Source organism: Gossypium hirsutum, chromosome A01 (assembly GCF_007990345.1).
Source record: "Gossypium hirsutum isolate 1008001.06 chromosome A01, Gossypium_hirsutum_v2.1, whole genome shotgun sequence".
NCBI classification, from domain to species: Eukaryota; Viridiplantae; Streptophyta; class Magnoliopsida; order Malvales; family Malvaceae; genus Gossypium; species Gossypium hirsutum.
The window spans coordinates 100421220-100434049 of record NC_053424.1 but is presented as its reverse complement, the minus strand read 5'-3'; the positions used below and the strand labels follow the sequence as shown (position 1 = coordinate 100434049).

At 35.7% G+C, this 12830-nt stretch overlaps 2 non-coding genes across 2 annotated transcripts; one reads left to right on the top strand and one right to left on the bottom strand.

Moving 5' to 3' along the window:
- Positions 1–1357: 1357 nt before the first annotated feature.
- Positions 1358–1464, bottom strand: LOC121208171 (small nucleolar RNA R71). Its single transcript, XR_005903122.1, has one exon. It is a non-coding gene; the product is annotated as a small nucleolar RNA R71 (small nucleolar RNA).
- An 8479-nt stretch (positions 1465–9943) lies between these two features.
- LOC121207813 (small nucleolar RNA R71) lies at positions 9944–10050 on the top strand. Its single transcript, XR_005902927.1, has one exon. It is a non-coding gene; the product is annotated as a small nucleolar RNA R71 (small nucleolar RNA).
- The last annotated feature ends 2780 nt before the right edge of the window (positions 10051–12830 follow it).

Genomic DNA, 12830 nt, shown 5'->3' with positions numbered 1-12830 from the left:
ATACTGATTCAAGATAAGCTCTTATTCAGAGGAGGAATAGACCCTATCTAATAGTACATTTGTCATAATTAAGCGGAGTTGATTGCGTGCCTAGAGATAGGGTGACAACATTTTGCCAGATTAGGGTGAAACCTAATAGGGGGATCCATAGATCGAGTTAATGCAACCCTAAAGTGTTAATTAGAGAAAAGTCTCAATTATTCAATCTAGGGATTAGATGTTGTTAGTCTTGAATAGGGATAATAACATAACTTAGGGATCTCTACGGAGCAAGTTAAATGAATAAATCATCCGATTTGGAGCCTGAATAACAAATACAGTCTAGGTGGATTTTTCCTTAGGTATTGCCTTAATTCAATCATTTTCCAAAAGTAATCCCTCAATTCCATTCTCTGTGAATTCTTAGATTAGTTAATTAGTTAGTTAAAACCAAACCACCTTATTTTTAGGCTAGATAACAGAAAGACAGTTGTTACTAGTACTTTTAGTTCCTTTGGGTTCGACAAATCGGTCTTGCTAAAACTATACTACTGTTCGATAGGTACACTTGCCTACATCATGATAATAGTTAGTTTCAAGAACGATTAATTATAAATATTTAAAACTTACCTGTCACGAAAATCGTGATCAAGTTTTTGGCGACGTTGCCGGGGAACTAAGATATTAGGTACGCTCAATTTTTATTACTTTAGCCATTTATTCTTATTGCAATTTAATTTAATTTAATTTAATTATTATTATTTATTAATTTACTTTTTCTTTCTCTTGGCAGGTTTATATAGTTTATGACTAGAAGAAACCCGTCAGGACCACTACTTTTTTATGAAGAAATCGATCACACAGTTCGCAGAAACCAAAAAGAAATAAGGCGAAGCTTAAGATACACAGAGAACGAGCAAGAGGACGATACTCAACCCCCAACCGAAGAGATGGCTGAAAACCAAGACAATCAGCTACCTCTTGTAATTGCGATTAATCAAAATCCTGCTCCACGCACTGTGTATGATTATGCTAAACCTTCTTTAACAGGAACTGAATCGAGCATAGTTAGACCTGCTGTAGCTGCAAATACTTTTGAACTAAAACCTAACACTATTCAAATGATACAACAATTTGTTCAATTTGATGGTTTGCAGGATGAGGATCCCAACGCTCACTTAACAAACTTTTTGGAACTACTCATACATTTAAAATTAATGGTGTTTCTGATGATGCCATTCATCTTCGGTTATTCCCTTTTTCATTGAGGAACAAAGCTAAACAGTGGTTGAACTCATTACCACGAGGGTCAATCACTACTTGGGAACAAATGACCGAAAAATTTCTATTAAAATATTTCTCGCCGTCTAAAACGGCTAAATTACGTAATGATATCTCTTCATTTGTGCAGATGGACTTAGAAACTCTTTACGATGCATGGGAGAGATACAAGGACTTATTGAGAAGGTGCCCTCACCATGGGTTACCGCTTTGGTTTCTGGTTCAAACTTTCCATAATGGCCTGAATCCTTCGACTCGGCAAATGGTTGACGCAGCTTCTGGCGGAACCATCAATAATAAAACACCTGAAGATGCTTATGAGTTTATAGAGGAGATGTCACTGAATAACTATCAGTGGCAAGTCATGAGGACAAAGCCAACAAAAATAGTCGGTGTTTATAACGTCGATTCGGTCACCATGCGCTCTAATTAGGTAGAACTCTTGAATAAAAAAATTGATGGTTTTCATAGTTCTTCACTGGTTCACCCAGTAATGTAGTGCGAAGTAAGTGGAGGTGGATAAAGCAATTCAGAATACCAACCTTATGGCCACAACATGGATAACGAGCAGTTAAATTAAATGGTTAATAATTCTCAATCTCAAAACAATCCATATAGTAACACTTACAATGCAGGTTGGAGAAACCACCCAAATTTCTCATAGGGAGGCCAAGGAAATTAGAGACCAACTCCAGGCTACCAACAACCACCGTACCAATAGGAAAAGAAGCCAAACCTTGAAGAGATGCTCTCAAATTTTATATCGATGTCAGAAACTCATTTCCAGAATACAGAGACAGCACTTAAAAATCAACAACTATCGATCCAAGGGCTCGAAACTCAGATCGACTAGCTTTCCAAACTAATCTCCGAATGACCACAAGGTAGCTTCCCAAGTAATACTGAACCCAACCCGAGGGAATAGCTCAGCACGATTAATGTTCAAGATGAAGAAAGATTCGTTGAGTCTGAGCCAGAACCGAAGCAATAAACTGTGGTGAGCAAAGATCAAGATGAGCTAGGTCATAATAAAAACAAATCAGTGAATGTCGAATATAAACCTCGTGTGCGATACCCCAACGGGACAAGGAAAGACCGCTCAGATGAACAATTTGGTAAATTCCTTAAACTCTTAAAAAACTTACACATTAACTTACCGTTTATTGAAGCTCTACCGCATATGCAAAACGCAATGAAATTTTTAAAGGAGCTTTTAGCAAATAAGCGGAAGTTGGATGAGGCGTCGCATGTGGAGCTAAACGCAGTTTGCTTGGCTATTCTACAGAATAAACTACCCAACAAACTAAAAGATCCAGGGATTTTTACGATTCCTTGCTTAATTGGTAGTTTAGATGTTAATAATGCATTAGCTAATTTAGGGGCTAGTATTAACGTCATGCCCTACAAAATGTTCAAACAATTAGGTCTTGGGAAACCCAAACAGACTAGGATGAGCATTCAATTAGCAAATAAAACTATAAGATTCCCTAGGGGTATTATTTAAGATGTGCTAGTTAAAGTCGATAAATTTATATTTCCCGTTGACTTCATTGTTTTAGACATAGAGGAGGATAGCAACACTCTTTTGATTTTGGGACGGCCCTTTTTAGCAACTGCTAAAATGATTATTGATGTTGGCATAGGTGAACTCACACTCCGTGTGGAAGATGAAACAATCACCCTTCAAGCTAGCAATTCTGGCGCCACATCGGAAATTGAAGGTGATCATCTAAACCATTCTACTAAAACTGACAATATGGTACAACCTACTTTTGCAGGAAATGACTCTGAAGGAAGCACATGAGTCATTCTCAAGCAGTAGCAGAGGACCTATTCATGAATATCAAAGTCTACAAATCAAAGAGCTAGATGAATGGCGGATGCATAAACCGAGAACATATGATAAACCAAAACTATGCCAGAACGAGCTCAACACCTTCCCACGTCAACTTAAGGTTGGAGATAAAGTCTTATTAGATGCCGCAGACCCTCACATTGTCACTACCACATAGCATTTTCCCATTCGATACAGTTGAGGTAAGTCATCCCAAGTTTGGCACTTTTAAGGTAAACAACACTGGTCTAAAACCTTATTTTGATGAGAATGATAGTAGGAATGAGGAGTATAAACTCCTTGAACCACCATGACCATTCAATGGAGAGGTAAGTCGAGCTTAGACTATATATAAGCGCTTCTCGGGAGGTAACCCGAGCACTAACAATATTAATTTCTTTAAATTTTAGTATTTAACACCTAACTTACTAATAGAGATCTTGAATATAGGTTTTTCCACACAGACACGGCCAAGCACACGGGCATGCTTAGGGCCGTGTGAAAATAGGGGAAAGATTTCCCCAACACGGGCTATGATAAATCGCAAATTAAGTACTTGTTGAAGGAAATCCAAAATTATATTTGTCATCATGGCAAAGTACTCATCTTCTTCAACATCCAATAGGTTAAACAAATCATTAATGGACTTATTAGTTAGGGGTGCCTTCTTTTTGCCAACAAGAACTTCAGTAGCATATGGCTTAGTCAAATTGGCGTAGAACTCTTGAACTAACTTCTCATCGGGTAATAATCCTACATTGCAAAAATAATTCCAATTGAGGGCATCAATTGTCTTTCAAATCGGCAAGGCACAACCATCTTATCATTACTTTCCAAGTTGAAACCTTTTTCCGGCATCATAGGTTGATTCTTAAAGATTGATTCAGACCTCTCTTTCACTTCTTCATCTTGAATCACAATGCTATCTTCGGAAGAGGTCTTAGAAGTTAGGGGTACTTTCTTCTTGCCAACAAGAACTTTAGTAGCATCTGGCTTAGTAAAATTGGCATAGAACTCTCAAACTAACTCCTTATCGGGTAATCATTGTGTATCGCAAAAATAATTCCAATTAAGGGCATCAATCGTCTTTCGAATTGGCAAAGGCACAACCATTTATTAGTGCTTTCGAAGTTGAAATCTTTTTCTGGCATCATAGGTTGATTCTTGAAGATTGAATCAAACCTCTCTTTCACTTCTTCATCTTGAATCACAATGGTATTTTTGGCATATGCTTGGAAGAAATAGTTCTTTTGCAAGATGTGGACATTTTTCCTGAAAATTAAACAAATTTTTGATACAAGGAAGCGAGAAGAATCAACAATGGGTTGAGAGCAAGGTTTTAAGGTAGCAACCAGTTTACAGTGACGATAGACGTGCGGCAGCGATAAGAATGCAACAACAGAACGGTTGCTTCGGGAAAATTCGTGTAGCAGCAGTACTAGGGGTTTGCGATAAGGAAGAAATTTGGGGAGAAATTTTGTGATTTAGGCCCATGACTAAGAGGGAAAAGAAAGAGTGGTTTAGGGTTTAAGCTAATAGCTTAAAGGGCTGTGAAAATTATGAAGGTAGAGAGCGTTATATATAGTGGTCAATTAGAGTAATTTTGTAGCTAAAATTTAGCTAATTTAAGGTGACTTGGGTGGCAAGTATAGTTGGTGGTGGCAAAATTAAGGTTTTGTAGAACCTTATGGATGACAAAAATGGGTAAATTTCTCATCTTTACTGTTCTGGCCTTAAGCCTAAACTGTATTTTTAAACAAGACTGCTTAAAAATAAATAAATTGGTTAGTACTTGGGCCAATTTGACCCCTTTTATTAAACATAAACAAATTAAAATTAAAGACAAAGACAAAGACAAAGATAAAAATTAAAAGAAAATAAAAAAAACCTAAAAATAAAAAATTTGAAATTAATTTTAAATTTTCTTCTAAAAAAATTACATTAAATTAATTCCTAGGAAAGGTTGGAGGGGCCACAACGGTCCTACTTAAGTTCCAATCTCCTTAGATAGAATTAATTAAATGTACTAATTTAAGAAAATGATTTCTAACTTTTTATTAAAAAGTAAAATCATGAAAAATTAAGAGTCTAATAACTTGAACGAGGTTTTAATTCGCTAAACTTCACCATCCCAATAGTGCTTGAGACGTTGACCATTAACTTTAAACGTACCTCTATAGTTTTTGTACAATTCTATAGCTCCATATGAATAAACTTTGTGGATGGTATAAGGTCCTTTCAATTGAGATTTGAGCTTTCTAAAAAATAACCTTAGCCTTAAATCAAACAACACTTTCTAATCTTCTCTGAACTCACACTATCATGCCGTCTCTTATATTTTTCTTTACACATCATGGCATTCTCGTACGAAAATAACCTCAACTCCTCCAATTCATCGAGTTGCGGCATTCTTCTCTCACTAGCTTACTTAAGATCAAAATTCAATCGCTTCAAAGCTTAGTATGTTTTATTCTCTAATTCAAGCGGTGAATGACATGCCTTTCCAAAAGTTAATCGATAGTGAGTCATTCCTAACGCTATCTTGAAAGTAGTTTGATAGCCCATAGTGCATCATCGAGCCTTCGAGACCAATCTGTTCTGTTAGGGCGCACTACTCTTTCAAGAGTACCTTTGATTTCTCGATTCATCCTTTCAACTTGCCCATTCAATTGTGGGAGATAGGCAGTAGCAATCTTATGTTTTAGATCATACTTGTTAAGCAACCACTTAAGCCACTTATTTACAATGTAAGATCCTTCATCGCTAATTATAGCTCTAGGAGTCCCAAACTGTGTAAATACATGCTTATGTAGGAATTGAATGACTACCTTAGCGCCATTAGTTGGGTATGCCTCGGCTTCAACTTGGACAAATAGTCCACAGCTACCAAGATATACTTGTTCGCATAGGAAGAAGGAAACAATCCTAAGAAATCAATGCCCTATACATCAGAAAGTTCTATCTCTACAATATTTTTCAAGGGCATCTCATTCCTTCTTGATATGCTTCTAGTTCTTTAGCATCTATCATTGTTTCTCACCTATACATAAGTATCTTTGACCAATGTTTCTCACCTATACATAAGTATCTTTGAACAACTAGGCCAAAAGAACCCAGCTTGTAAAATCTTTGGTGCTGTACGTGAACCACCAAAGTGTCCCCCACTCGGAGATGAATAATAATGGTACAAAACTTTGTTAATCTCACTTCCAGCTAAACATTTCCTAGTTATGTTATCTGTACATTGTTTAAACAAAAACGGGTCCTCCCAAAAAGAGTATCGACTATCGTGAAGGAATTTCTTCCTCTGTTGGTACGTCATTTCTCGAGGAATTATTCCACATGCTATGTAATTGACAAAATCAGAAAACCAAGGTGTTTCATAGATTTGTCTTACCTCGAAGATATCCTCATCAGGAAAATTCTCATTAATTGGAATAAATGAAAAAGTTACCTCATTTTGTTCCAACTTTGACAGATGATCGGCTACTTGATTCTCAATACCTTTTCTGTCTTGGATCTCAAGGTCAAATTCTTCGAGTAAAAGTATCCATCAAATTAGCCTCGGTTTAGCATCTTTCTTTATGAGTAATTACTTAATGGCAGCATGACCGGTAAATACTATAACTTTGGTACCTATATAATATATGAACGGAACTTGTCAATAGAAAAAACTATAGCAAAGAGTTCTTTTTCGGCTACCGTATAATTGATCTAGGCTATTGTCAAAGTTTTTCTTGCATAGAAGATAGGGTGAAACACTTGGTTCCTTCATTAGCCCATCACAGCTCTAACAACGAAATTGCTTACATCACACATCAACTAAAAATGTGAGTTCCAATTAGGTGTAACAATTATTGAGGCTACAATTAGCTAGCTTTTTAATTTCTCAAAAGCTTCTAAACATGCCTTGTTAAAAAAAACAATATCCTTTTCTAAAAGTATACACAAAGGTTTAGAAATTTTTGAAAAATCCTTAATAAATCTATGACAAAAATTAGCATGGCCTAAGAAACATCTAACTCCTTTCACACTAACTGGAGGAGATAATATTTCAATTAAGTCCACATTTACTTTATCCACTTCAATTCCATACTTGGAAATCTTATGTCCTAATATTATTCCCTCCTTAACCATAAAATGGAACTTCTCTCAGCTAAGGACAAGATTTGTCTCATCACATCTTTTGAGTACCTTAGCCAAATTATTCAAGTAAATATCGTAAGTATTACCATAAACAAAGAAATCATCCGTGAAAACCTCAACATAATTTTCAACCATATCAGTGAAAATTGCCATCATACATCGCTGAAACGTGGCAAGTGCATTACATAAGCCGAAAGGCATTTTCCTAAAACCAAATGTACCAAATGGACAGGTAAAATTAGTTTTACGTTCATCTTCCAGAGCTATAACTATTTGGTTGTATCCCTAATATCCATCTAAAAAGCAATAAAGTTCATTATCTTTCAGTCGATCTAGCATTTGATCCATAAAAGGTAAAGGAAAATGATCTTTAGAAGTGGCTTTGTTCAGCTTTCTGAAGTCAATTCAGATTCTCCAACCTGTGAAAGTTCTTATCGGGATTAACTCGTTTCATTCATTTTCAACGATCGTGATTCCACCTTTCTTCTGTATACATTGTACCAGACTTAACCAAGTACCATCTGAGATGGTGTAAATAATTCTCGCATCTAACCACTTAATTACCTCCTTCTAAACCACTTCTTCTATGATAGGGTTAAGTCTCCTTTGCCTATGAATCTTACCTTTTTCATCTTCCTCTAAAATAATTTTATGCATGCAAAAGGAGGGACTTCTACCTCGTATGTCAGCTATTGTCTAACCAATTGCTTTTTAATTTTTTTTTAAAATAGCAATCAATTGCTCCTCTTGATGTTCTATCAAGTCTGCTGAAATAATCATAGGCAAAGTAGAATTATTATCGAGATAAACATATTTTAAGTGAGATAGAAGTACCCTTAGTTTGAGTTTAAGCAATTCCTCGATTGACAATTTGGGTTGTGTAAATTCTTGAACTTCCAACTCTAGTGGTTCGAACCGTGGTGGTTGAATATAACTCCTTAGATTGGCTTCCATCAAAGCCAAACCTTGATTACCTTTTTCATCTTCCCATAGAAACTAAGGTTTCTAATTCCTCCATTACTGAAAATTCCTCTATTGAATTGGGAAATTTCATTACCTTCAGAACGTTAAACGCTACCTTATCATCTTGAACTCGCATAATGAGTTTGAATTTTTTCACATCTATTGACATTTTTCCCGTGGCCAGGAAAGGTCTCCCCAGGATGGTCGTAACTTTTTTATCTGTTTCAAAATCCAAAACAATGACATCAGTAGGAAAAATGAATTCATTGACTCTTACCAAAACATCCTCAATCTTTTCTTCCAGATATGCTAATGATTGATCCACAAGTTGAAGTGTTACGGTAGTGAGTCTTATTTCACCTATTCACAACAACTTGAAAGTAGATTTCAGCATCAAGTTGATGTTTGCTCTTAAGTCACACAAAACTTTACCACAATATGATTCACCGATGTTGCAAGGTATCATAAAGCTTTTAGGATCTTTCAATTTTGAAGGTAGCTTGTTATGTAAAAACACACTACACTCCGTTGTTAAAGCGACAGTTTCATGCTCACTAAGTCATTTCTTCTTGGACAAGATATCCTTCATAAACTTCGCGTAATTAGGAAAAGGTTTTAAGCCTCCACTAATGGGATGTTGATGTGTAATTACTTTAAAACATCCAAGAACTTTTTAAATTCTACCTCTTGTTTCTGCTTATTCTGCTAAATTTTTTGAGGATATAAAACTCTAAGTTGATATGGACAACTTTCCTAAGGAGGTAAATCTACAAAAGTAGGTGTTAGCTTCACTAGTTTAAGGTTTACCTCATTAGATTTTTCATTATCTAATTTTTCTATTGTAGGAACTTTAATTGTTGGTTAAGTTTCCTCTTTTTCAATAGACTCATCTTTAGCTACAACCTTCTTAGGTTCTAAAATCTTACCACTTCATAATTCTACCACTTTTCAATGCTCCTTACCCAAATTTCTTTAATTTTTTGTATCGCTCAGCAAGGCTCCTAACGATCTAGTATGAAGCTCAGTAGCTAACTAACCCATCTGGATCTCTAGATTCTTCAATGTTGCTACTTGGCTTTGGATCATTGTTACTTGACTTTGGATCAAGGCATCATTTTTTTCCATGTACGCCTTCAACAAGTCCTCCAAACTGTTGATGATTTAGCTTGGGGTGGTTTTAGGGCTTATTGGTTAAACCTTTGGGTTTGGTTAAGTCTATGCTGGATTTGATTGTTGTTCGATCCATTTCTTTGGTTACTCTAAGAAAAGTTTGGATGGTTCCGCCACGAAGGATTGTAGAAGTTGGACTATGGACCTTTTCCACTTATATTTTGATATTGGCTCCTTACATAACAAACTGATTTGGGATTTGAAGGGAAATTCTCAAAAGGATGATCGTCCTCACAGTATACACAAAAAACTACTTCATACTGAGTTAGTGATTGAGCAGCAAAATTATACAAACCATTAGTGGTAAACTATTTTAACATAGAGAAAATAGAATATACCTTAGCAGAGAGTGAAGTTAGTGTGTTCGTTTCATGCACTCCAACTACTCATCTTTTGGTAACTACTCGATTTGTTAGCCATTGGTAATTGTTACTTGCAATCCTTTCAATGATCTCATAAGCCTCGTTATCAGACTTAGATAAAATCACACCATTCGCAGAAGCATCTACCGTTAATCCTGTTTGCTCGTTGAGACCATTATAAAACGTCTCCAACTAGATACAATGAGGAATACTATGATAAGGACACTTAATAAGTAATTCCTTGAATCTTTCCCACGCCTCATACAAAAATTCTTCATCCAACTGTTGGAAAGTTGTTATCTCATTACGCAACTTTGCATTCTTACTTGGTGGAAAATATTTTACCAAAAACCTTTCTGCTAATTCTTTCCAAGTAGATATTGAACTTGGTGGCAATGAATTCAGCCATGCTCGTGCTCGATCTCGCAACGAGTATAGAAATAGTTTCAACCTCAGTGTATTTAGTTACACCAGCTAACTTAAATCAATCACTTACCTCTATGAATAATCGAAGGTGTAACTGTGGATCTTCTATGGGCATACCACTGAACTGGCCTACCATTTTGAGTATTTGAAAGATCACTGGTTTCAACTCAAATTGGGTGCCTTGATATCCAGCTTTCTAATTCTCAAATTTAACTTATTGAAGAGTGGCACAGCGTGTTGCCTAATGGCACAATCTCTATCATCAGCAATAAGGATTAGGTTTTGTACTTGATTAACTCCATTACCTTGTCCATAATTTTGATTTCCAAGGTCCATCTTGGCTTGTCTTTCATCATACTAACATGTTCGAGATTACTTCCATGGAAACTCGATCTCTTATGGGTTTGGAAACCAAATTAAGTCCTCTAGGATCTTTTACTTAGTTAAATAGGCATGTTACTGATCATATTAAACTAAGGATTTCTTAGCATTTATGCAAGGTCACATGAACATTTACGTTTGCAATAGTTTGATAACATAAATCTAAAAACCATGCAAGATAATAGAGCTAAATAAAGATATTATGTACCTTAACTTAGTCGATTTTGATGACCTAAATTAGGCATTGCACTTTTCAATTATACGTCTACTAGCTGTCGTCTGGTTAGGATCACTCAGCTAATTTGAGTGCACCCAATCACGTATGAATGAAATACATCATGATATTAATTGAAAACATAAGTGATTGAAGCATAAAACATGTTAACATGAATTATATAAATCTCATTAAATTAATATAATTATCCTAGCAAATAGGAATTAAAACTTCGTAGTTGATGTCAAAAACATAAAACAAAAAAGCAAACATGATCAAAATAAATAACAAGAGGAAAGAGTAAACTCCATTCAGTTTAGCAGCCTTTTGGATATATTCTAATTGATTCAGTTCAGCAGCCTTTTGGATCTATTCTGACTAAAACGCTTGATAAACCGTAATTTATACATATTTTTACCCCATGTTTAACACATTTTATGGATGATTTCCTATTATAATTGGTGAATTCGATGCTCCTAATGCTTTAATTTCACGTTTTATACTTAAGAGAGCATAGAAGAGTGAAAGGAACGAGAAATGGGCCAAAACCAGAGAAAATGGGCCAAAGTTCAAAATCAACACGGCCTGGACCTCTTCACACGGGCAGACCACACGGCCGTGTCAATTTGGCAGGCTCGAACACGGCTTGAAGTAATCACACAAGGGCGTGTTATACGGGCGTGTCCCTGTCTAGCCCAAGTTGAGTCCAATTTGGAAAAGGCTAATTTTGAGGGCTCTTAGGCATTCCAAAGCCTATAAATACACCCTAGAGGAGAAAGAGAAGGGGGGCACAGAATAGGGAGTAAGGAATTACTCCAAGAAAGCCGATTGATCCATCTCAGAAGCCGAATTCACCATCAAGACTGAAGATCTCTCCTCAATTTCCCCTTCATGAGTTTTGGGTTTTCTTTATGTTTTGTATTCTTTACTATTCTGAGATGTTTTCCTTTTTAGTTATGAACTAAATCCCCTAAATACCTAAGGGGAATGAAACCTAAGACGAATCTTGTTATTATTTTCTGAATTGTATGATAAATATTTAACTTGTTCTTAATTATGTGTTCTTAATTATTGTTTTGATATCCCAGAATACTAATTCAAGATAAGCTCTTATTCAGAGGATGATGAGACCTTGTCTAAGAGTACATTTGTCATAATTAAGCGGAGTTGATTGTGCGCCTAGACATAGGGTGACAAGATTTTTCCGGATTAGGGTGAAACCTAATAAGGGGATCCATAGATTGAGTTAATGCAACCCTAAGGGGTTAATTAGAGAAAGGTCTCAATTATTAAATCTAGGGATTAGACGTTATTAGTCTTGAATAGGGATAATAACATAACTTAGGGATCTCTACGGAACAAGTTAAATGAATAAATCGTCCGATTCGGAGCCAGAATAACAAGTACAATCTAGGTGGATTTTTCCTTAGGTATTATCTTAATTCAATTGATTTTCCCAAAAGCAATTCCTCAATTCTATTCTTTGTGAATTCTTAGTTTAGATAATTAGTTAGTTAAAACAAAAACCTCTTTATTCTTAGGCTAGATAATAAAAAGACAGTTATTACTAGTACTTTTAGTTCCCTTGGGTTCGACAATCCGGTCTTGCTAAAACTATACTACTGTTCGATAGGTATACTTGCCTACATCACGATAATAGTTAGTTTCAAGAACGATTAATTATAAATATTTAAAACCTATCACAAAATCAAGCGATCAACGCTCCTCCGTTTTGATTGATGATTTGTTTGCAAAGTGTTTAGAAGGTAGCCGGCTAAAGAATGCTTTTGGCAAAGCTTTTAAGGCTAAAGGTGGGAGAGGGGATGGACGGCTATGCAAGGGAAAAAGGGAGAAGAAATTGAGAGAAAACTAATGTGAATGAGAGAGGAATGTTGAGTAATGAAGGATGATTGAGAAGTGAGTGATGGCAAGGTATTTATAGGTGAAGGTAAGGGTTTGATTTTACTAAAAAAAGGTTTAAATTTCCTTTATTCCCTCTCTCATGTGGTCTTCCATGCTTCAAGGAACAAGGGATGACCAAGTTTTCTCCATTTGAATTTAAAATTAAATCTAA